Raw genomic sequence first — 26,411 nt, 5'->3', positions numbered from 1 at the left:
AATTTACTAGTAATTATCAGATATAACAACTTTTTGCAATATTTTAATATTTATTCTCTGTTTATTATTTATAAAAAAAATATTATTGAGGATGTTCATATTGAACTTATCTTTATACGCTTAATATTTTGAACAAAACTTAACTCTTTGAATACATTGAGAAAATGTATTGAATGTTATTTTTATTTAGGTTCCCTTAAGCATTTATGCCCTCAGTGAATATTTTATGTTGAATGCAACTTCTCAAAAGTTTCGAATTGGTATGAATTTTGAGTTTATTTCGTATTACGCTGTGGTATAATAAACCAAAGGTTTGAATTTTGTTATCAAGTGTACAACTAGTTCAGTTTTATAACATCTGATTAAATGGATCACCTCATAAGTTTCAGAGTTGATATAACGTAGAATGCGCACAGTGTAATGAAAAACCTTTGTATGTGATTGACAGCGCGTTTAATTGTAGCAGAATGATTATTTTATAGTACTATGAATAGCGAAGTGAGTTATAATATGTTGGTATAAAAGAATCAGCAGGAAGAATATTGTGAGAAGCATGTATTTTTATGTGTTGCATTTCATTAAATGGAGAGGGAATTTCACTTTTCTTTTCCGTTTCAAGAACCAGTTTGTATTTGCGGAAGGGTTTTGTTGGATGTGAACCAACGCTTTCGCATTGACACGTTTTATAATCTCTTTCCTGCTGTGTATGTAGAGATAAATCTTTGAAAATCCTGTATTACTTTTTTCCCCTTTCATTTTGTCATCGGTTTCGTTTGTAATCATTTTATTCAGGTTAAATGTGTTTGTGTGTGGGGGCATATGCGCTCAGAAGTTGACCTGGAGGAACATCCAACAAGTGCTTGTGGACACAGTGGATTTGAGGTAAGCGTGCCATTATACAGTGTGGAAGTAGCGTCTTCTTGTTAGTAACTGTGGAGAAACTCGTTGTGCTGTTCTTCTATACGCTGGGAAAAAGTCACGTTTCTCGTCCGCAGGAAAAATTTCTCTTGTTCGAACAGAATGGAGAATGTTAGGTGTACGGTATATTAACTGCTTTCCACTGTAGATGATTACGTTTAAGTCTTGAAATAGCCATGCTTCTTGAAACTTCATCGTCCTGTTATTTTGTTTTGTTTTGAGTATGCTGAACTTTTTGCGTATCACGTACGTACGAGGCAATAAATAGAATTGCCGATTAATAACACGCATATGTTTTTGAAAGTTGGGCTCCTCCCAATATGCTTGCGGTGTCATTTTTGAAAGTTTGTATGTATGGTCTGTTGACTCCACCCTTTTAAGCTTGTTCATTGTTGCCAAACTTGTTGAGAGGAAGTGTGAGGATGATATATTGTATCATTGTTAGGTGTTTATTAATGGTTCTTGGCGTGAATTTTTGTCATATTGTAGGCTTAAACATGACCTATCAGTTATTGTTTTATTCTCATGATCAAAAGATGCCCCACTCAAACCAGATCGTAGCATCAGTCTTAACGAGAAACAAATCGATATATTTTTTTCATCAGAACTGTTCCGTACAAAAGAGAGTAAGAATTTGAATAAAATGCAGTGTATAGTTTTCCAGACCAAAAAGAACTTGCCTTAAAAAAATAGTTTGATTTATTAGCCATTTAGTTAGCAGTATATTCTTTAAAGCCACAGGATACTCAATACACAGAACAGTTTGAATTCATTAATAAATATTCGTACTGCTTAGAGGACCTCAGTTAAGTGTTTTTAACATCGATTACCCGTGTGGATCGTCTTGAATGACGATTTCTCTATTTTTAGTTTTGAAGTAAGGTCATAAGTTCGATGCTGGGACTTCGGGATGAATGCTTTTTTGTAACATTTTTTATTCTCCATACCTCAACAAGACAAAACAGACATAGTCCACAATTGTCAGAAAACTGATATAAACAATAGATGAACTAGGGGACATTTAATATTCATTTATCCAACGGATAACATTTACAGCATTCTTTATTTCAGAGTTATTCAACTTGGGGTACGTAAAATCTAAAATAAGCATAATGCATATACATATATATTTCGTGAATAATAATGAAGATCATTTCTGTCAGAAAAAATAATGTATTGTCATATATTTCCAAGAAAATGAAATGAAATGAAATCTTAGTTTTACGTCCCACGGTTATGCCGGCTAGGCTAAAGGAAACGATGATGAGAGATGAATAAAATGGTGGAATGAAGAAAGTGGGAGGAAACGGGAGAACCCTAAGAAAACCCACGCACACGGGATTTGTCCACCACAAAGCTCACTTGGCGCGAGCTGAGATCGAACCAAGGACCCTATGCACCAGAGATGAACGCTCTGCCACTGAGCCACTGCGGCCCCCCTATATTTCCAAGCATTCCCTTTGCTTATGACGACCTCTGCCATCAAGAATAAAAGCTTGCAGTTGCGCTCGTTTAATTCATAGCAGCTGTTAAAATTTTATTAATAAGTAATAGATTTTATAATTTATTTTTTATACAGTCACCTGTAATTTGCATTAAGAATATGTTAAATTTATGGGTATGCACATGAAGGGAAAAATATGGTGAGAGGTACTCGAAAAAATGAACTTCACTGCTTTATTTGAATCTACAAAAGACGTAAGATCAGTCTAGCAGATTGTTCTCAGCTGGTGTTCCAGTTTTATTTTGAGAATAACATTTCGTAGTTAAGAGCAAGACAGCAATTAATTTTAGACTATTATGTTTGAATGACTAATGAAATAAAAGAGAGGAGAGGTAGGAGTAAAGTACTATAGACAGGTATCGTCTCCTTAATTTTTATTATTTTTTTCTCCGATTGTTTCATTTTGGGTAGCTCTCAATTACAAACAAAGGTGGTCTGTAATGTCTTATGAGTTCAGATATATCATAAAATTCTAGTGTTCAAGAATGAGTAATAAAATTACCAATTAATACTTAAGAGTAATTTTTAATTTCCATGATTAGTCCTTTTCACTTATGTATCAGTATCTCTCCGGTATGAGGGATTAAGCCAGGTGTGAATTATATTGTTGCAGTAAGGTAACAGAACAGTAACACACAAAGAGTGAAAAATTGTCGGGATCTCCGACATATCGTTCCGATGTATTAACCACTACGCTTTCCAGAACAGCCACACTCTCTCTCACTCCTGAAGTTTGTGCTCTTCACTCAGAAGGCATAGGAAGCGGACTAGGTTGCGTAGTGGGTAACGCATCGGCACGGTATGCCAGAGATCCGGGGTTCTAGTCCAGGTCCAGTAATTCACTTTTCACTCTGTGTTATTGAATTCGCACCTACAGAGGATCTGGTGTGTAAAAAAATTCGGTTGCTACCTCCTTGCATTAATATATAATAGAACAGTGATTTATGCAGGATTTTTTGTTGAAGGTGGTGGGCTGGAAATCTTGAGGCTTAGAGTTTTCATCGAAGGTATGCATGCAGTCTGAAGTATAATGTTGCAACGAATTGCATAGTTAAATAATAATAATAATAATAATAAGTTATGCCAATTACAGAGAACTATCTCTGGAAAAATGTTTTCTTTTAATCACTTCTTTGCAGTTCAATTACGATTTTACATCTCCCCTGACAAAGGATGTATCGCAGTTTCATTGGGGAATGTTTCAGAAATTTCGTGAGTGGTGCAAACAGTTCGTTTTATGGAGCAATCCGCCGTTTTTGAAAAACTAGAGAAAAGTCAAGATTGTCCATGTTGGGAAGGATCTTTTACCCTCCCAATTAAGAAGGTTTCTGCCCATGTCAGCGCATACCTTTGCAAGAAAGTCAGTGTACTTATTTTAATATTGTACATGTCGTTCGCTTAGTCAGATGTTAGAATATACGAAGAAGTAAAACACTAACCGGAACTTGCGGATAATGCCTGTTATATTTAGGGTTGGTTGATATTTGACTTGTCTTATAATGTCGAGTAGGTCATTTTCTGAAACTTGACCCAGTTTGTACAAGTGAAAGCACTTGCCGCCTTTACTTTTCTTATTCCTTGCGTGTGTGTCAAGTGGGTGTTTTAATCGGTCATTACTTTATGATGTTAAAACGTGCTTCACTGGATTTGGAGCGAGTATTATTTGTGCTTTCAGGATGAAATATTTACTTTTCTTCTTTGTAAATACTATTTATCAAGATCAATGTATTTTTTTAATATTCAAACTTAATATCATTATTTTTTAAAAAAGGAAAACCTGATACATGATATGCTACTTTAAATTGTTCTTTCTCGGCTTGGAAATAATGACGGGTATATTTTGAAAATGATACTAATACTAATAATACCACCATTTGGACACTTGTGTCACGTGACAACTGTACTAAGGTCCTCAGCTACTTCTTCCTGTCTTGACATAGGAATTATCTATCCTCTTTAATACTGTCTATCAGTTATATTCTTTTCTTTCTCCGTGTTCGTTCACCATATCTTATATATGTTTCTCAGAATACACGTTTTTCTAGAACAAGGTTGTAATCCCCCGTGGCCCTGCGTGGCGTAGTCGCTAACACTTGCCTTCGGTGCGACCGGCCCCGGGTTCCATTCCCAGTGGGGGGCACTCGGTCGAAAAAGTGTGAAAAGCACTTTCAGGTCAACCATCCTGAATGAGGTTTTCCTGGGCTTCCTCTTTCACACCCAGCAAATGCCGAGGTGGTACCTAACATATAGGTCCCGGGTCGCTTCCTTTCTTCCTTCCCTTTCTCTGGTTAGTGTGCTCTTCGAGGGACGTCAGCCCTCAAAATGTGACAGGCTAACATGGCCATAGATGCCGAAAGCCCAGAAATCTAAATCCTAAACGTTGTAATCCCCTCCTTCAGTCTTTTCCTCATTTGCTTTTAATTCACGGACTTACCTTTGATTTTGTGCAAGAAGAGGCACGGTGGCGCGATAATAGATAACTCATGTCGTTCGAGAAAGGAATGTGCAAGGGATTCCTGGTTCGATCTGGTATGTAAATTAGTAGTGAACAACATCGTGTTCGTGGTTTTACTCGCGATTCTTTCGCTTTCTCGTACATTCTCATAGCACCATTTCTTTTTATAATCATTCACTTTATTTAATCATTCGTTTTCTCTAGTATGAAGGATGTAACTGTCGGACGTTAAATTAAAAATGTAATTTTTCAGTCCCTTTTCAACAGCAAGACAATATGAGACATGGATCTACAGTTTAAATTGGAATTCGAACCATCGTAGTGTGTTCAGTTCTCTTCCACCGGAAATCAGACCCGGAATTGTGCACGAATGTTACGCGAGCCACTAGATCAGCGGGGAGTTCGAGTGACCCTTTATCATTGAGTGGCTAACATATTTGATTTCTGTGCACATGGCGTTGTGTTCGATTCCTAGTGGGAATACACAGTGGTTTATTTGTGGATTTTGCAGAAGGGGGGAATATTTATAAAGAATTGCTACTAAAACATACAGTTGAATTATTGCACTTTAAAACAGATTATGTAGGCTATGAAAGGGAGAAAAATCTTTCCAGGCTGGGAAGACTGAATTAAACTTAGAGACAGGGAAGTCAAGACTTAGAAGGGGGGGAATTCCCAGGCTTCCCTGGCTACAAATAAATCCCTGGGAATACATCTTCGGATTCAAACCCAAATATTGGTTTGGATCCCATTTTGAACATTAGATTTTAAGTTGCTGAAAAAAGTACTTTCAACTGCAACCACCCAAACAAATCTTTTTCACACACATTTCGAGTATCTCGTCGTCTTTCTCAACTTTTCATCAGTTTCTGCTCCACAAGCTTAAATTGGTTTTAAAAATAAAATCCTTATGTTATAAACTAGATTATATGTTCGATTGCAGGCAATTATTGCCATTTAGTTTAGATTCGATTTTTTAATCGTATGTTTGAGGCCTCAGCTTTCAGTAATGTAAAAGATTTATTTGTATTTACCTTCGTAATTATATTACATGGACTTTTCTTGATATTCCATAATCATAACTTGAACAAATATAAAACTGATATAGTCAGTTTTGCAAATGCCAGATATATATGGAGAAGAATGACATTTCCAGACAACATCACAGATCTTTTCTTGCGAATGGACTTTCGTACAGCATCACTCAACAATGTGGAGTGATACTGGGCATTAATCAGTTACTCAACACGTGCGATATTCACTAGTGTGACTGCAGTCGGGCGAATGTGTCCATGCGCATCATTTGGCACCAAACTGTTCACACCATTCGTACATTCATGTCTGTGACATCGTTTGTTCACCATACTGTGCTTGCAATCTTCTGAAAATCTCAGCTGGTTTAACTTTCTCCTTCACAAGAAATTTGATTACACACCGCTGCTCTACAGCCACAGACACACTGCTTGCCTCCATGTTCGCTGCAACTGCTGCGCATGCGCCAAATACGTCATGCAGAGCGCTAGTTACTCGAGAAGGAATACATTAGGTCACCCGCAAGTTTCATCATGATCCGGCTATTCATCGATTATTTACACACGAAAATCCCGGTTAACCTTGAACGACTCTTGTAATATAACTTCAGTGCTTTGGTAACTTTCGAATTGTCCGATATTGTGTTGAAATGTATTTAGTATTCTTTCTTCGTTTCCTGTTTTTGTAAATTCTGAAATCAAACATTAGTTCTTGTTCTAAATAGTTCACAGAAACCTTTCTTTGAGACGACACGGTAGTCGTAGAATAATTATATTTGCAGCAACCTAGTTTGACGGAATAATATCGCATGTAATTGTATTGTTCTTTCAAGACGGCACAACCTATTATAATTTAATTAATAAATAATAAAGATTAACCTCACATTTTCATTTTATGTTCAAAGTTGTGCACTTTTAGACTAAATGTTGACATGTTCATGATAATGTTTTAGAATTGCAAGAGAAACAATAAAAAAAAAAAAAAAAAAAAAAACTGTCTTGCAAATTTTATTAGGTATGCGTGGTACAAAAGCGGTTATTTGGAACAAAAACCACCCGCGTTTGAAAATCCCGCTACATCACACACTGATTTGTGGAATATAATTACTGTAAAACGTTTTCTCGATAAATTCATAATTATAACAATTGAGGATATATGAAGTTCTGACGTAGTGAGAGGCGAGGGGACTCACTTTAAATAAACACACCGACTAGTGAGAGGCGAAAGGACTCACTACAAATAAGCACCCTCAACAGTGAGAGGTGCAGAGACGCACTTTAATCAAGCATCCCGTTAAAGTACGTACAGAACGGAGTTTCAAATCGGTCAGCAACCTTCTAGCAGTAACTCCTGCCAACTATAATTATTCTTTCCTAACTGCAGAGCATTTCAAACCAGAAAACTTTTTTTTTTTTTTTTTTTTTTGTAATTGTAATCACCATATTGGATCCACCATTTTGAATTTTGACGTCTAATCCCCTCTGGCAGTATGTTTTCTTCTACATTAAATGATTATTTCTCTATGTTTGGAGACTACCCTTACCGTTCAAAGGGTAGTTTCTACCCTTAACCCGCACCATTGCCGAAATAATAATAATAATAATAATAATAATAATAATAATAATAATAATAATAATAATAAAATACGTGTCGATTAATTTTCGGTGTTCTACAAGTATGCAAAGTTTTATTTAAATCGGTGAGTGATACTTCCGTAAGTCTCCTTGTGAGAACTAGAACTGTATTATTAAGGGATTGGGTGAGAAATGGAAGAGAAGAAACATATTTGAGTTATTGGTTTCAAGCAGAATCGTCTAAATAGAGTAATTAATGAAAATCTTAATTCATGGGAGCTTCTAAATTTTCAGCATATGTCTTGCTATTGATACTAGAGAAAATACTTTCGATAATGTTTTAGATCAAGTCATTGGATCTAAAAATTACTCTTCAAAAAAGGGAAGAGAGAGAAAAAAGAGTATTGTGATTTAATTATTAAAGAGATGTACAGTAAAATTGAAAGGTAAACTGCTAAAAGATTTCCCGTGAAGAAGAAACATCCTTTCAGAACACTATTTATGATAGAGAGTTAGTTCCATGTAGTTTTTGATGTGGTTTCACAGTGAGTTACTGGTTACAAACTTCATACGCTGATAGGTTGAAATCTCGCCTGGTTAAAGATGAAGTGAAAATCTAAGGTTTTAAAGCTGTATTTCTGTGTAAATATTTATCGGCTTTTATTTATTTTTTTAATAATTTTCTTCCTTTTGTGTTACTTTCAAAAAGAGAAAAATGATCTTCATTGAAGTTGTGAGTGAATGATACTAATACTAACAATACCTTAATTTAATAATATCCTCATGGTGTAGCATAATCATTAAAATGTGCAAATGAATTTTATGGTGATAACCTAAGCCATTGGCTCTCAAACGTTTTGAGTTTCGGAATGCTTTTTAGAAAAGAATCCATCCTGGAACATTAGATGAAATCTTTTCACGTGTACAGTAATTTATTAATAATTGCCCACTCTTAGCAGAGCACAGTTTGGGAACCGGTGACATAATGGAGATTTAGGAGCTGGAAGTAAAGTATCAGAAAATAGCATAACATCGGTAAAAGAAACGTGGAAGAGTATATCACATGGGCAATAGGCAGAGGAAGAAATAGCAGAGTAAACTTGGTCAGTGAATAATAAAATCTTGCTGATATGTTAAAAGTGAAATACTGTTGCTTCAATAAAAGTGAAAAGTGCCTTGAATTGTTTTGAATAGGCGTGAAGAGATTGAATGAATGCCGGAAATAGCAATCTTTCATTTTAATAAACACATTCAGTTGCTGAGATAAATTTGGTTATGAGAAATATTATTCCAGATTTCACATGCTTTTTTTTCCTCTTCCTCTTTTGATCATTAAGTTAACTGATTTACATTATGGCCTATATTAGATTGTGCTTTTAGACTGCTTATTGTGCTTATAGACTGATCACATGATTGAATTTCTAGTTTCGAAATACAAACTCAGTTTTAAGAATGAAATTCAATAGACAGGGTATGTTCTTACTTTTTCTTTAGAGTTTTATACTTTTCTCTATTAGACAAGCATTTTATGTAGATTTTTGTCAAACACTTCTTGCGTATTCTTAGTCTTTCATTCGTTCTTTCTTTTAATGTCAGTTTCTAGAGATTCGAACTTTCGTTCCCCCATCGCAGAGTTCACTTCCAGAATCTGTTTTCAGAGATTTGAAGTTTCGTTCCCCCCATCGTAAAGCTCACTTCCAGAATATATCTTCCTGCATTCAATAACATAAATACCCATATGCTAACATGAAGTTTATGTTGACTTTGATTGGCAACATACTTTGGAAAGGTCGACTATTAGTGTGATGGTAGTTTATGCACATTCATGTCATATTAACCACGACACTTTCGATTTGGCTTGATGACTTGATGAAGTGGAGTCGAACCGAGTATGTGTGTCATTTCATAAACTTATTAAGCTATTAAGTTTGGAATACGTCCGTTATTTATTTCCCGGATTTTTCAGGTGCACTCCTATCTGTTGGTGATCAAGCTTAAATCACGAGCTGCTGTTTCTTTCTTTCTTTATTTTTGAATCCCACCAAAATTTATTGTAATACTCGTCACCATGCGCCAGTTTAGTTCCTTTCTGTGCTATACTGTAGTAGTTTGAACTGAAGCACTTTGAGATTGAAAATGATTAAAAAGAATTATATCAAGCATTGATACAAGATGTCTCGAGAGTCGTCATTTTTTTTTTAAAACCTCTTTGATGAAAGCACCAACTGATAGAGAATAGTGATTAACACTGGTAACAAGTAGAGCTGCAAAAAATTATCCAATTTTTAATTGCACTTCCGAGGAGTTCTAAATTTCTGATATTACAAGAAGTGCTCGGGGGCCGCGGTGGCTCAGTGGTAGAGCGTTCACCTCTGGTGCTTGAGGTTCCGGGTTCGATCCCAGCCTCCGCCAAGTGAACTTTGTGGTGGACAAACACCGTGTGCGTGGGTTTTCTCGGGATTCTCCCGTTTCCTCCCACTTTCTTCATTCCACCATTTCATTCATTACTCATCATCACCGTCTCCTTTAGCCTAACCGGCATAACTGTGGGACGTAAAACTCACAGATTTCATTTCATTTTACAAGAAGTGCTCAATCTGTGTATAAGAGCTTCCTTTTCGAAATGGTGGACGTTCGATACAGAGAGCGAAAGTTCCATTTTCGATAGTTCTTTTCCCGGTGATAGTTGTATGATTTGGATCCCACATTAAGCTGTAGTCCGCGTCTTAAGTAGCATCAATGGTAGAAAGAGGCGCTAAATTCAAAACAGTTGAACCAATCAGTCTGTATAATGTAGCAATAATATTTTGCTTTCTTATATGTGGTTCCCCTAATCCTAATTCTCAACCTATCTTTTCACTCCAGCTTCCTAACTTTCCATTTGCTTATTTGGCCTACAGACTTGGTACCGTTCTCTATGCTCTACTGACTTAGTGGATTTGGCTGGATGCGCCTTCGGGGAGGAGGGGGGGCACTTGAAGGAAGCAGTAATGTGCTAGTTTGTACGGCACAGTCATTTATACGGCACTTGGCTTGGCCGAAAATAATCCTTAAAAATTAATCATGCGAACATTTGGTATTGCTAGAATGTATCTCCTTGATTATCTTCGTAGCATTTGTTTCTGATATGTAATATGGTGGATTTGTTGATCATGGATTTCATGATTTAATGTGAAAGTGATCGTTGTACATTTCTATGAAACTCAGATCTAAATTCTTAGTAAGTTCCACTGAGTCAGGACCTGTAGATACAGTAAAAATTTGCAATACTAGTGACTTCTGTCACTGTATCATTAGGTTTTAAGCGTAAGTTCCACTAAGCTAGACCTTATAGATTCAGTGAAAACATGCAAGACTTGTAACATTTGATCATTGTAAACTTTGGGTCATACTTAGAGGGCCCTTTTTCCAAGAATTCTGAAAATCCTGTCCACCCCTCTCAACCTTCCGCTAACTAGTCTCCGCGATACGTGGTAGAGATTTATGATCCCTTCTGACTAACAAAGTGACTGTTTGAGAAAGCATTTTTGTGCGTTACCCCCTGTAGCGAACGCGGCCAAGGTGGTTATTCAGTAATTTTACTTTTGCCAGAGTTGTAAATCATACTGTGAGCCAGTCAGGGTTTCCGGGTCTTTTTGCCAGGTCCAGGTCTATACTAGCAGAGTTTCAATACTCTGCACAAACCATCTTCCAAGCAGCTGTTTCTTGTTACAATCCCCTTGCCTGGCAACACGTCTTTCCTTTTTGTTCTTCCTTTTGAAATCTTTTAAACAGCAGGCGGTCTATTGTTCCGAAATGCACCAAATACGCTCGAGCTGACGTTTTCTCCGCGTTTTTATTGCTTTCGCGTTTGAGATTAGCCACCTACATTTAAATACATGGTCAGCGTATTCCAAGCGTACGCATGAGCAATAAATACGTTTTGCGATCGCCTCAAGTAGCCGGGTACTAAAAACCAATGTTGCCTCAATTCCTTTTTCCTAGTTGATGTTTTTTTTTTTTTTTTTAAATTTTTGTTGTTGTTAACTGAAAATAGGAAGGAAAGCTTTCTTCTTATTTTGCCGGACTTTAACTACACAAGTAGATCGGAGGTACGGCAACAGAGGATTAACCGAGGGTTGTGGGGAAGGGGGGGGGGTGAAAAGAAGCAGTGTTGGGGAAAGAGCCCTTTAAGGCTGTCCCGATGTATATATCGTAAATTTTAAGGATAAGTTCCAACAACTCAAGCATTATAGATACAAGTATTGTATATTTTTATTGTATCTTTGCGGCTATAAATTTTAAGAGTAACTTACACTGGGTCAAGCCTTATAGATATATAAAAACATGCAATATTTGTAACATTGCGTCACTGTATCACTGTAAATTTTAAGCGTAAGTTTTACTGAGTCAGGCTTTAGAGATACAATAAAAGCATGCAGTCATCTCGTCACCATAATAACGCCTTCCATAGTCTACTTTCCCTATAATTTTATTGTATATGTAAGCCTATACTCAGGGGACGTATACTACGGAAGATGAAAACGAGATGGGGTATTTTACACGTAGATTTCAATAGAACAAAAATATTTAAACGGAAAAAATATATATTGAAGAGCATACAGTTGAATCGAGCGGAAGTCCTTAAATTCCGAGAATCTGTACACTTATTAAAAGATGATACTCCATTTTGTACTCTAGGTAATTGACAATAAGTATCATTCTCATTCTTTAGTGGACATAGTTTATGTTCACGTCTCTATACATAAACAACAATTCAATAATTATCCAATTAGTAAAGTCTGTGTAGTGCTTAAGCTCATAGTGAGTGTTTGCAGATCTTGTTTTATGAAACGAACACAAAAAGCGAAGGAATTTTAGTTGTCATTCGCTTTTTATTTTTCACAATTAATTGAGAGGAAGAAAAAATACCGTTTCAATGATTTCTATGTACTTGTCGTACAGAAGGACGATGATCGTGTATCAGTAACTGTTATTTTATTTTTAAAAATAATATTTTCTTTGTAATTACATTCAGTGAGTAATACTTATGGAATGTCACGCACACGATTCATCGTGATAACCAGAGAATCTGTGGACCAAATTACTTTTTATATGATATGCAAATATGATATTAGATACAAGTCTGTAGTTCGTTAATGAAAAATGTGTCTTGAATTAACTAACTTCTTACTTTATAGTCTATGGAACCGAAAGGTTCAACGCCGCATTCACAGAAGCTCTCTATTGACTTCTGTTCTTAGCCAACTGGACCGAATTTCTACTTTGTATTCCTATTTCTACTAGATCCATCTCAGTATTGTTCCATCTGCGCCTAGATCTTCCTAATGGTCTTTTTCCGATTGGGTTTCCAGTTAAAATTTTGAAAGCATTCCTTTTTTTTTTTTCCATTCTGGCTACATAACCTGTCCATCTGAGCCTCCTAGACTTAATGACCCTAATAATGTTAGGTAAATGGTACAGAAGGTTGTTTGCTGCTATATATCCGACCATTTTCGATTCGGTACTTTTACCTGGTTGGAACTATGGGTTTGCTGGCGGGAGCAGTGTTGAGTCTGACTTTGTAAGTGCGTGAATGTTGGCAGTGAGTGATCAAAATCAAGTATTTGGAAAAATATTAGAAGGAACGGGAGAATGATGTACAATGTAGGGTGTAAATATCACAAATTACGAGTAGTTTGGTCAAAACATCGTGAATGCTTGTCGTTGCTCTATGGAGTAAGGAAGGCGGAGGCAAATTGCAACAGGAGTAAATTATAACGCTGTTAATTTCTCCTCAACGCGAAGAGTGACGAGAACGAACATAGTCTTCGTTCATCCACATCTTGTGGAGAAAGAGAGTCGTTAATTGTGGTGTTATTAATGAAACACATATTACTTTTCACCTGTAAAGGCAGCCAATGTTTACAATGACATTCATATTGGAGACATTTTCTTCCTTTTGTTAGGAAATATGGATGAGGGGGAAGTTGCAACATGTCCTGGTACAGAGAAACGAAATTACTAATAGTTTCATCAAAGCATCGCATCGTGAGGGCACTGATAGTTTATCGGATGGTGACAGTATTTGTGTTTAGTATGTGTTAAAGAATATGAAGATGATGGAAGGGAATGGGTACAGTGTGTCAGTGTTGGGTAAGTTACTTGTAAAAATGTAACGCGTTACAAGTTACTTTACTTTCTCTTAAAATGTAACGCGTTAGTAACGCGTTACTTGCCCCCAAAAAGTAACTGTTACTTTACTTCGAAAGTAACGCGTTACTTTTAGGTCCGAAACTTTAAAAATGTGGGAAAAAATTATGATTTAAATTTTCCGTACTACTATTACTACCGCTATTATTATTATTATTATTATTATTATTATTATTATTATTATTATTATTACTATTATTATTATTGCACGTTCTGAATCGCTTTATGTAAATGCAAGGACAAATTTTTACTTGATATATTAACATTTTCATATAATGTAACATTGATAAAATGCCATACTGCGTTACTCGTAGGGATGGACACGAACGAGTTCGAGTGAGTTTTCTTTGACACTCGATTCGACTAGAAACAGACATCTTTGAGCTCGACCCGAAAACTCGACTCGAAAAATTTCCTCCAAGTCGACTCGAATTGGGGTCGAGTTCCGAATCGACTCGAGCCAAATCTGGTGTGTAGTTTCGAGTACAATCTTCGAGTATATTATATAGACAGTATAATTATTATCAATGACACTACTACTACTACTACAACTTATATTATTATTATTATTATTATTATTATTATTATTATTATTATTATTATTATTATTATTATTATTAATTATAACAACATTGTATATAAAAAGAAAGATAGGTGATTTGTATTTGAATACTAAAAACCAGTTGATTGCCAACCTCGGTAGTCGTGAAGTCTAGGAATCAAGGACATTGTTCACGAGCTTCTGAATTTGGGTTGAGGGCCTAGGTTGAGTGTTCGGGCTCGAGCCAAACATTGTTAAAAGTTATAGGGCACTGGCCAAATAATTTCAAAACTGCTCGGCCCGGGTTTAGAATTGTCAACGATTCGAGCAGCTCGGCTCACAGCTCATTCACTATCGAGCCGAACCGAAAAGTGAGCCGAGCCAACAGCTCCCCAACCGACTCGGCTAGAGCCCTCGGCTTAGTTAAGCCGAACCGAGCAAATGGCTCATCCCTACCAAGCCAGCTCGAGCTGATGGTTCACCCCAAGTGAGCCAGCTCGAGCCATCTTCTCAGTTGGGCCGAGCCGAGCTGAGCTTGTTATAAAAAATCTCTTGTGGTCTCGTTATTGAGACGAGACGAGATGCGAGCAGTGTCCCCTCTCGTGAGCAACACTAAAAGTATTCCATGGCTTTCGTTTTCCAGTGTAATCAGGCCATGATTTCAAGACCACTTAAAACGAACGAGCCATTTATCAAACTCGACTGGACTCGAAACTCGACGCGAAAAACTGAATCAACTCGAGGATATTACCCTTGGCTTGACTCGAGACTCGACTTGAATTCGAGTCGAGTCGAGTTTTAACTTGACTCGTGTTCATCCCTATGCGTTAGAGAAAATGACTGCTTATTATTATTCTGCTAAACTAATTATATAATAATAATAATAATAATAATAATAATAATAATAATAATAATAATAATAATAATAATAATAATAATAATAATGTTGTTATGTAAAATTAAAAATAATATAGAGAAACATTACACTACTCTATAATCAACGGGACTCTAGGATAAGCAAACTGATCTGAAAGAACTCCAATATTACATCCATCAACTAACTAATTTCTAGGAATAAAGTAGGCCTGCTCATCAAAACACAGTTTATTCATGTTAACCCCTTACTGTAAATCGTTAATTATGGCACCCTAGTTATTGATAAATATTTACCGCCGGGGCACTTCAGAACTTTACTTTTAAATTCTGTCCACCATCATCCTCAGCTCTTAAGAAAAAAGTATTCTTTCAAATGTTCGAACGGTACCGTAAAATATTTTCGTTCTCCATCTTTATAAGAACAACACCAATCAAAGTAAAATAGACTACCGGTATCATTGCACTCACAGTTCACCCACTGAATGTATTGATTTGGAGCTGTCAAAATCTACGACAAAATATTCCAGGTGCTTGCAATCAGTACACGTGATTTCCCTAAGGCTGTCCTCATCTTCAAAAAACAGCAAATGGCACTACGAACTTATCTGTTTCTCTGTGTGTCTGTGACTGTCGGTCACTGACATACGTAGTTCATGCGCGATTGTTTCATTCTGAGAAATTCACTTACAGGAAAGAAACATTTGTTTCCGAAAAAAATACATATATTGTAGTTACTCATCCGAAATGTAACGCGAAAAAAGTAACGCAAACTAGGTACGTTACTTAAAAATTCGTAACGCGTTACCGTTACAGTTACTTTGGAAAAAATGTAACGCGTTACTAGGAAACGTTACTTAAAAAGTAACGCGTTACTTGCGTTACGTTACTTCCCAATACTGCAGTGTGTGGAGTGTGATGGGTGGACACACTTCAAGAAATGTGCGAAAGAAGATGTGTTTTATGTTTGTTATCGTTGTTCTTTTCGATTAAAGAAAATGTTTCTTTCGTTTGTATATTTCTTTATTACATTCATAACCTACAAATATGCTAAATTTAGGCCTAGGGCTCTGTGAAGTTTAAAATATTATGTAATCTTTTCCGATAGGCCTATGTGTAAGATGACAACACCACATACTCCATTCAGAGCGAATTAGCGTAATAGTATTGCAGTTTCTTCTTTTTTTTTTTTTAAAGAAGTATCTAGATATTTTTTCTTGTATTAGAAAAGTCAATTTATGGTGTAGACGCTGTCTAGAATGTCAGTATATGCTAAACAGTGTCTTACATTAATATTCATATTCATTAATAGTAACAATAACCGTGCAGAATGTTTGTACCTGCACTCTCAAGTTGATTTATAAGTTTGTTGGAAGCGTTTCAAAGAACGATGAGTACACTCTTATATTTACTGCAATACAACTTAGCGTTTTTTTCTTTTTTTTGATAATCATTATACAAGGGAGGAAGTGGTTTTTCAATTTAATTTATTCTTTGGAGAAACTATTTTATTGAAGTGGTGCATAGAAACATTTCGAAATGTAGTAGACCGTACTTGTTGTATAATGTTTTAACGGACGTAAGGATAAGAATTAATAATTATAAATTTGAATGATACGAACTCCGGTGTTCTTTGGAAAGAAAGAATCTTGTTACGCGTTTCACTTCATTGTGCATACATGTAGTACATGTTTCGTGCTAATTACAAGTTAATCATAATCTGAAACGGGAAGCAATCTTCTGTACAGAAGTAGCGTGCTTCTTGGTGTGCGTGTTCTGTAATCTCTCTCTCTTTCTTATTTATAAAACAATGAAAACATGTGTAAGCTTTCATATCTAAGAATCGGAACATAAGTATGTAGCCTTTATGTTATGCATCGTAGGTATAAATGTGTGCATGTTTAAGTATAACTTAATTTAAAAGAAAGATGCAGCTTTGTAATGTGGCTCGACAAATGTTCAGCAGAGGGTAACAAGAGTTAAGATGTGTCCTAATGTGTTAAGCAATGTCAGCCTCTTTGGTTAGCCAACGTCACCACAGGCACGTAGCCAAGGGGGGTCCGGACCCCCCCCCCTTCGAGACCAGAAATGAAAAATTAAGTAAGGATAAAACAAAATGAAATGAGAAAAAGAAGGATCAGCGTTAAAAATAAACTACAGGAAGCTTTTGGTTACTCTTTTCTTATGAGGAAATTTGTATTACTTGCAATACATGATTGCGAGGTGAACGATATATCCTGGAAGAGTCAGGGAATTTGAAATTTCTAGAAAAGTTGCGGAATTCTCAGAATTTCTGCTACTAGTCAGGGAGATTTCAAGCTTCCGAAAGCAGAGTGCCGTTGTGTAACAGCGTGGACATTTTTTATCATAATTTTTCGTCATCGTATCCTTGGAATATCAAACATGTTATTTCAAAAACAATTTTCTACTGCTCCTTTAACCTGCCATTTGAAACAGGCAGTAGTTGACGGAATAATAAAAATATATGTGAAAAGAGAGTTCTGTTAACATTTGATTCAACAGAAAAAGGAACGCAGATATTGCAAAATATTTTACAAGACATTATTGAGTATGTACTTTTTATATAGTGAATATGTACATTTTATAATAGTTGAGGTCATAATGAAAGCAAAATTGTTATATTTCAATAAACAGTGGAATGATGTAAATATTGTATAATCTTTTTCAATGCGTTTTTTTTTTTTTTTTTTTTAAATTTTACTCGAGATTCCTTCATAGTTTATTAAAATACTTACCAACATATCCTCATAAACCAATATATGTTGATAGTAAAGTAGTTTAGATTGATCGAGCTCCTGGCCTTCAGAATTTCATGTCACGCCCCCCCCCCCCGTTAGGAAATTCTGGCTAAACGAACCATTATATGTTCCAGTAAAATTGTTTAGAATGATCGAGCCCCTGGTGTGAGGACCACAGTATTTCATGTCACGGACCCTTCCCCCCTTCACGCAATCCTGGCTACGTGCCTGGTCACCATCTGTACATGCATTATATTTATATGAGATGTTACTTTACAGGGAGGTCCCTGGCCACTATTGTCCTTGTCGATTTCCTTTAGAGCGTGGATTGGTGGGTGATTTTTTTCTTTTTTTGAATAATAATTTTAATAGACAATAACCTTTAGTTACAAAATTTCTCAATCTTGCCTTAGAAAGTGACAAAATCTGTGAAAGTGAATAATTATTTTTTATATACTACAGAAAACCGTATTTATAACAAGTCGGGAGAAAATTATTTGTGAAATAAATTTCTATAAACCCAACAATTGTGCCATTTGTTACTTATTATTGTAGGAAAAATAAGGGGCTTCTAGTTGCTTCTTCTGGAACATACAGGGTGACCCAAAAGTAGGTATACTGTACCGTACTGATCAGCTCATTGCATTTTATATCATTTCTTATTATTATCCATCAGATAAACTCAGTTTTTTAAAAATTATTTGTTCTTAATGTATTTTTACTTAATCTTAAGATCGGAATAGCCAAAGCAAATAAACCCATAAATTAGAATGTTATACTTGATCAATGCAGGATTGTATATCTACTTTTGGACCCTCCCATATAAATGCAAGGTAAACGGATTCGAATCCTATGAAATAATATATTGCTTTTATGTTTCAGTATATGTATACATATATATATATATATATATATATATATATATATATATATATATATATATAATATGAAGCTACTTTGTTTTGTATTAGGACAGTTGCAAATTCGAATCCAATGGGCGGTTCTTTTTTCTCTCTAAAAGTTCCGTCCCTAATGTTTCTGTTGTAACACTGCCTCATATTGGGTATATCTATTACTTGATTAATAAATAAAAACTAAGTCGTTGTTGTGTATCAGCATGGTAATAACGCCCTTTGTATTTATGCGTATTATGTACTATTTAGAAATGAGAAGAGGTAGGTGGGCAATATGAGATGAACGTACATATTGAAATCGATGCTTCTTTACATAGAGGCTATAATGAAATGCACACCAATTACTTCTCTTAACTATTTCTGTAATCTTTAAAACTTATGTATATAAAAACAGAGACTATGTTTGTTAATAATAATAATCCTTGAACCGCGGACCGATCTCGATCAAATTTTCAACATAGACGAGGTTTGGGCCTGGGATTGTTTTTATAATTTCACTTTGACATGGAACTTAACGGAGGAGGAAGATATATATAAAAATGATCTAAAATGATCGATATTAGTGTCAAATACATAGTTTTCGGGGTAGGTGAGATGAACAGTGACACTTCCGATGCCGTTTAAATTCGAATTCAGCCCCGTAACTTGGGGGAGGAGGAAGAGAACTCCTTGCTTCTCACACGGCCAACTGTGTGGCAATGTCTCGAGTTGGAAATCCCCAAAGTTTATGTGTTCTGGTTGAAAATGCAAACCAAAAAACATTGGCTATCAGAGGGCGTTTCAGTAATAGTAAAAACTGACTGACTAACGGAACATATTACTATTGTTTCTTATTTTAACCCAGCGAAGCGGGTAATTGAGTTAGTATATAAATAAATGAAAGTAATGAATTTTGTTGTTGCATATCTTGAGGATTTATTCTTCAGAAGAGATGTAGTGTTCTCGTGGATTCATCAGATAATACTGTTTGTTAGTTGCTTTTATTGTTTCTGCCCTCCATTATGGGTAATCATTAGGGAATTAATGACTCGAAGTCTGAAATTACAATATAGGACAATATATATATACTTCCATTGTATAGGAAAGTAGAAAATCTGCAAAGATTTCCCCGGGTACATTCTGGAGTTTTTCTTTCTTTTCGTTCGTTTGTTCTTTCTTTTTTCATATAAAGATATGATGCAAACTAATGTTGTTTCTGTTTGTTTAACTTGCTTCTTGTAGATGTGAAAACTTTCTCTTGTTTGGGAACTTATGACCAATATTTCCTTGCAGTGTCCTTCGTGAGAATGTGAACATTCGACTTCCTTCAATTAAACAAGCGTGTTTTGTCACAGGTCAAGGTGTAGTACATAACATGTATCTACAATATATCACTAGGTACTCGTCTCTTGTTATTTTATTTTAAATATGCTATTTCTTTATGGAAGAAGAGTAAATAAGATACGGTAAATTCTGCTGAATATAAAATTGAATTACATATATTTAATTAAAAAATCAAACTGAATTGAGTCTTGAGATTACGTGCGCTTTCAATAGTCTATTTTTTAAAATTATTTTATAAATTGCTGCCCATTTATTTTTATTCGCCATTTTAAACTCAGGTTCGTGGGGTAAGTTCCGGAATTCTCCCATTTCTTTCTACTTTATTGTTTCACCAATTTTACAGTTATTTATTATCCGTTTCTTTTAGCCTATAGGACATAAGCAAGAGACATTAGAAAAAAGATGTTTAGTTTTTCATTTCATGTAATTAAGCACCAAAAATTAACGCAGTTTTTCATCATGCTTTTGTACTTTACGGTTAAGGAAAGCTTGCATCTGACAGTTGAAGATTTGGCAGCGTTTGAGCGGTTGTTTTTAGAATAATAGAAATAGTAGCTGTAGAAACAAACTAAGTACGTTTAACTACTCATAATTTTATAATCATAATTAGAGCCTGGATTTATAAGCACAACAAATAATAAAATAAGCATGCAAATTGCACAATAAATTGAAAAAAATAAGCAAAAGTAAATGCATGGAAATCAAATGAGATATTTGTTTTGGTGAAATCCTATTTTATTGGAGAATGCTACAGTATATAAGGAAGATCATCCTGAGATTTTCTTCAGTGAAGCTCCTACATCTGACTCAACAAAATAATTTGTGCAATAAAAATTTTATTTGTAGGTCGCATGACGTCACCTCTTCAATATGTGTTTCTTCACCGGAAAGCTTCCTGAAAAATTTTACACTGTTGTGTATCCAGGATTTTTTAAAAAGTAATACTTGATTAAACTTGTTAAATGTAATTTTAGTGACACCATGAGTCTCTAAAGACAATCTTACTGACAATTCTTCTGTCAAAGAAAGTGAATATTGTAGTCAAAGGTATTATTTCAAACTTCCAACTATTTCATAAAATCGGGTAGTTTAGAGAAGTGGTTATGAATGTACTGCGGAAAATCGGAAATCCTTAATCATTACAGCAGTGCATAGAAGTACAATATGCGCTTTTAATGTTATATTTTTAAGTTTGATAACCGTAAAATAAGTAAGCAATATATATATATATATATATATATATATATATATATATATATATATATATATATATTATATTTACCGGAATAAATATTGTAAGCACTGTCAACCATGGTTATAGTTGTTTGTCAGGGTGTGTACTACGAAGTACAACATTTGTGCATACCATTAGAAGTATGGAAAGAAATGAGCATTTTGCGTACAAATCCGGGCTTTAATCATAATAATACAACAATTTGATTTCTAATACATGATTTCCGTAGTACTTGAAATATTTGACAGAAGATTCAATATTCAACTACCGGCAACAGCGCAGTCAGTAACCTTGGTTACCTAAACTGTATGAAAGAATACTGCAGTGATTGGCGTAAAATTCTTTCCTTCGTTTTGTGTACAGTACACACAGGTATCTGTCAGACGCCAGCTTTCTTAAACACACAGTAAGATCAGAGGAAGATGATAACATTAAAATTGCAAATTCGTGCAGCTAATACTATATTACTATAAATTAATTGTGATAAATATAAAAGAATAGTTCGGTATTTTTAAGGTAATAAGGACAAAATATGGGTATATTCCGTAACTTCACAGAGTGAGTAAAATAAATATTGTTTCCTAGGAGTATTTATAAATATTACCAGCTACTCAAATATCATGTAAATGATGTGACCTTTTTGCAGCCTTTAGAAAAGTATTGCAATTCATCAAAATGGAGTATAGGTATTCTGAAAGTAAAAATAAATTTGATGAGCTGTTCTTATTGAAAATCAATTACTGCATTGTTAAATAGCAATTCAGAGTAATTCGAGGGTAGGATTTCTTAAATTAAAGGTTCCCTTTTAAGTTTTCTTAAAAGCAAATGTATCAAAACATCCTACTTGTTTAAGTATGACATACATAGTCGTATTTTCAGCTTCCTGTGAATTCAATATAATCGGCAAGTATTGCTTCTTCTTTCCTTCTTTTTCTTTTAAATAAGAATAAAAAAGAGGAATTCTTCAGGAATTTAGGAAATGCGTCATATGAACTGCATGGTGAATTAGATTTTTACAATGAAATAAAAGTAGATTAAAAACATCGTCATTTTATACTCTCCTCGAGAGCTTTATAACTAAAGCGTTTGGGTTGTTTCTCTGTCCGCAGGTTTAAACCTTGCTAGAGTTGCAATGCCTTTGATAAAAATCACGCTCAATGATTTCAATCCATCTTTAATAATAGTCTCAATTCTTCATAAGGACGTGTTAAAAAAAAATATTGTTAGATTAACTTTCAGTGTTTTCCCACGCAACAGATATTCCGATCAACTCTTGATTATGTCTCGAAAATAAAACTGAGAACGGTAACACATTGTTCTTCGTCTTTCAGATTTGTTCTTTCTGCGTTGTAAATTTGTGTTTTAAGCCATTTTAGTTGCTACTTCATTACTCCTAAAACATTTTAAAAAGTCTTTTGTCTCCTGGTACTGTTTGTTCTTTATGAGAGGTTCTAATTAAACTGCCGACAAAAAACAAAACCGTTAACCATGTATCCGCAGCGAATTAAGAACTTGGTAGCGTCTGAAGTTAATAACAGGCGGTAGTTGCACTTTAAGTAAACGAGGTTCGTTATAATTATTTTTTAGGAGAAAATTTTAAAAAAATGATTTCATTCTAACGTTTTCTTAATAGGAAGATATGATTACATGTGAATTATATTTTAACAGTAATATAAACGATGAAGGAATCGTGAAATATATCCATTACAATTGTTTCTTTAATGCTATTTTTATTAATAACATATTATACTTGTGAGGTTTTAGGCTGGAGAAAATTTGTGAAGTAGTCCCTTGGTGAGAACATTCCTTGGATTATGTTAGCGTTCCTTGTACATTTTGTTACTATGAACGAGATTGAGGAATATATGATAATAATAGTTTCGACTAGACTGGATTAGAACCTATTCAATTTGTGCATTGACTAGATGTGAAAGGAAGCCACTAAAATATGCTCCCTTCTTGTTTGGTATGTATTCGTGTAGTTTCTTTATTGCTTTCTGATCTTAAAAGAAATTGAAAGGCAGACAGAAGACGAATCACATATTGCTGCCCTTTTATTTTAAGTGCTACAGGGTGTCCAATATACAATGTAACCGGGAGTTTGGGATAGTAGAACTTTTGAACGGGAAGCGGTACACAAATAATGGTTATACCAAAATGAAGCCTTGTTTATGCATATATTTTTAAACTAGGAAGCAACGATTGAAGTACACTAGGAACCACACAGCGTTGCCAGATATAATCGAAGGTGTAAATCAATTTTTTTTACAAGTCACGTAAATTGACTCATAACTCATACGTACGGATCTTCTGTCGTTAATTTTCAGTTTGTATAGTTGGAGTAGCTTAACTATGGAATGAAAAAAAAAAAAAAAAAAAAGAATTTTTCATTTCTACCGATAATTAATGGGATGAGGCCTCTGTAAGGAGTTACTAGGGAAAACGTGGTTTTCATAAATTAACATTGTGAATTGGCAACAGTGCTGATGTTTCAGCGCATCAAAAGGTGTGTTAAGGATCTGTCTACGTTATGCAATTCCTGAAAACAATGAAAAAGAAACTTTGAAATTATCATGATAAAACTTTTACTTACATGCACCCGGCAACACTGCTATTCATTGAATCAAAACGGGGCACTTCCAGAATCTGTCGTAGAACAGACAATTCAGTTCGTGATGAATAGCAATGTTGCCGGGTGCATGTAAGTCAAAGTTTTATCATGATAATTTCAAAGTTTCTTTTTCATTGTTTTCAGGTATTGCATAATGTAGACAGGTCCTTAACACACCTTCTGATGTGCTGAAACATCAGCACTGTTGCCAATTCACAATGTTAATTTATGAAAACCACGTTTTCCCTAGTAACCCCTTACAGAGGCCTTATCCGATTACTTATCGGTGGAAATGAAAAATTCTTTTTTTTTTCATTCCAACTGAAAATTAACGACAGAACATCCATACGTATGAGTTATGAGTCAATTTACGTAACTTGTAAAAAAATTGATTTACACCTTCAGTTATATCTGGCAACGCTGTGTGGTTCCTAGTGTACTTCAATCGTTGCTTCCTAGTTTAAAAATATATGCATAAACAAGGCTTCATTTTGGTATAACCATTATTTGTGTACCGCTTCCGGTTCAAAAGTTCTACTATCCCAAACTCCGGGTTGCATTGTGTATTGGACACCCTGTATAATAATTCCAAACCGTATGTTCATTACCGCTCAACATGAATAATTCTTTAGGATTTTCATGATAAGTAATTGCTAAACGTTGTGAAATTATCGGAATCATATCTTGATTTGATTTATCCAGAAAAATATATTATATACAAGAATGTCAAGATAAAAACTCCATATTGAAAAAAAAAAAAGAACGGGTGTTTACATACATGCACAGATTGTATTACCGGTATCTAATATCATCTTATAAATAAGGTACTAGCTGAAATACCCATTTTACGCACGGGAAAAATGGGTTAATTCAAAATATTTGAAAGGTATATTTGGATTATTTTTTATATTGAGGAAACTATTATAGACATTTCCTTTTCTTCCGTACATTAGAAGCGGAATTTGTAAAAGGATGGGGCCAAGTTTCACATTTGTAACGTGAGGGGCTCGTTGAGATACTCCATTTTTGACGTACCTTGTAACCCCTTCTTCCCTTATAACGAAAGTAACGTGATAAAAAATTCGGCTCGACCCAAGTGCTAACTATTAAGGGGACAGACTACTAAATATTTTTCAAAAGCTAACAATTTTTCTTTTGTCAGTTTTTCGTAAATGAAAAGAGAATGAAATGTAACTTACCTCAATAATAGATAATGTTATTCTACACCCGAAAATACGAATCGGAAGAATTTTCAGTGTTGCCATCCATAGAAATTACAGTGTGACCAGAATTTGAATTACTGAAAACTCTAGGTTAAGGCAACGACTAGAAAAATAAACTCAACGGTAATTGATGACTTATCATGCTGTCTGTGTTTCTTGTTAACTACTTTTTAAATAATATTTGTATTTATTCTATAATAACTTACGTTCGTTATTACAAAATAAATACAAATATTATTTAAAAAGTAGTTAACAAGAAACGCAGACAGCATGATAAGTCATCAATTACCGTTGAGTTTATTTTTCTAGTCGTTGCCTTAACCTAGAGTTTTCAGTAATTCAAATTCTGGTCACACTGTAATTTCTATGGATGGCAACACTGAAAATTCTTCCGATTCGTATTTTCGGGTGTAGAATAACATTATCTATTATTGAGGTAAGTTACATTTCATTCTCTTTTCATTTACGAAAAACTGGCAAAAGAAAAATTGTTAGCTTTTGAAAAATATTTAGTAGTCTTCCCCCTTAATATGTTCGAAAATTCAGCATTTTCCTTTAATGCTATAATCGGCAAGAGCACTTTCATTTTTATTTACGGAGGCGAAATATCGAAGATAAAGGAAGAAACTCTGTTTTATTTTTACTACATTCTTCACTCACTCAACAAGTAGCTACACAGACAATATGATCATCTTGGGAAGTGGGATATTTAGTGCTTGCAAAATGTTATTAAATGAACTAATTGTTGCTTTTGAGCCCATTCATCTGAAATAAAGAAACTTTAATCGCCGACGGTTATGACTCATAAACTGCGCCTCCAGATTTCTGACATATATTGAAAAACTTGGATAGATTTGTTAATTCATTTAATAGCATTTGTAAATTATATCTGGGCTACTTTCCGAAATTTTTATATTTCTTATTATATTTAAGTTATTTAGTATTAAAAAAAGGTAGGGAACTTGTAAGGTTTTTAAAATTCACATTTCGTAGTGCTAATCAATATTACCTATAGGTTATTACTGGTGATTTGGATGCTGACATTGTGCTGTTTTTGTGTTTCGTTCAAGAATGTAACCGATGTTTCTGTCTCATAAGGAGGCTTGTTTTCCATTTACGTTGAGTTTGTGTCAATCTTGGGAGTTACATGTATTTTGGAAGTTCAAGTTTCATAATTTAATACGTCATAGAAATGCACAGCCATGTTAATGGTAGTAATAAAATATACCAATGAAATGTGTAAATAATTTTTTATTTA

The 26,411-nt window shown here is 34.7% G+C and overlaps 1 protein-coding gene across 3 annotated transcripts in view; it reads left to right on the top strand.

Moving 5' to 3' along the window:
• loco (regulator of G protein signaling family member locomotion defects) overlaps window positions 1–26,411 on the top strand; it is a 248,135-nt gene that overhangs the window by 19,688 nt on the left and 202,036 nt on the right. The gene's annotated exons all lie outside the window — the stretch shown is intronic.

Source organism: Thermobia domestica, chromosome 1 (assembly GCF_964235325.1).
Source record: "Thermobia domestica chromosome 1, izTheDome1.hap1.1, whole genome shotgun sequence".
Classification (NCBI taxonomy): domain Eukaryota; kingdom Metazoa; phylum Arthropoda; class Insecta; order Zygentoma; family Lepismatidae; genus Thermobia; species Thermobia domestica.
This window is presented reverse-complemented; position numbering and strand designations above follow the sequence as displayed.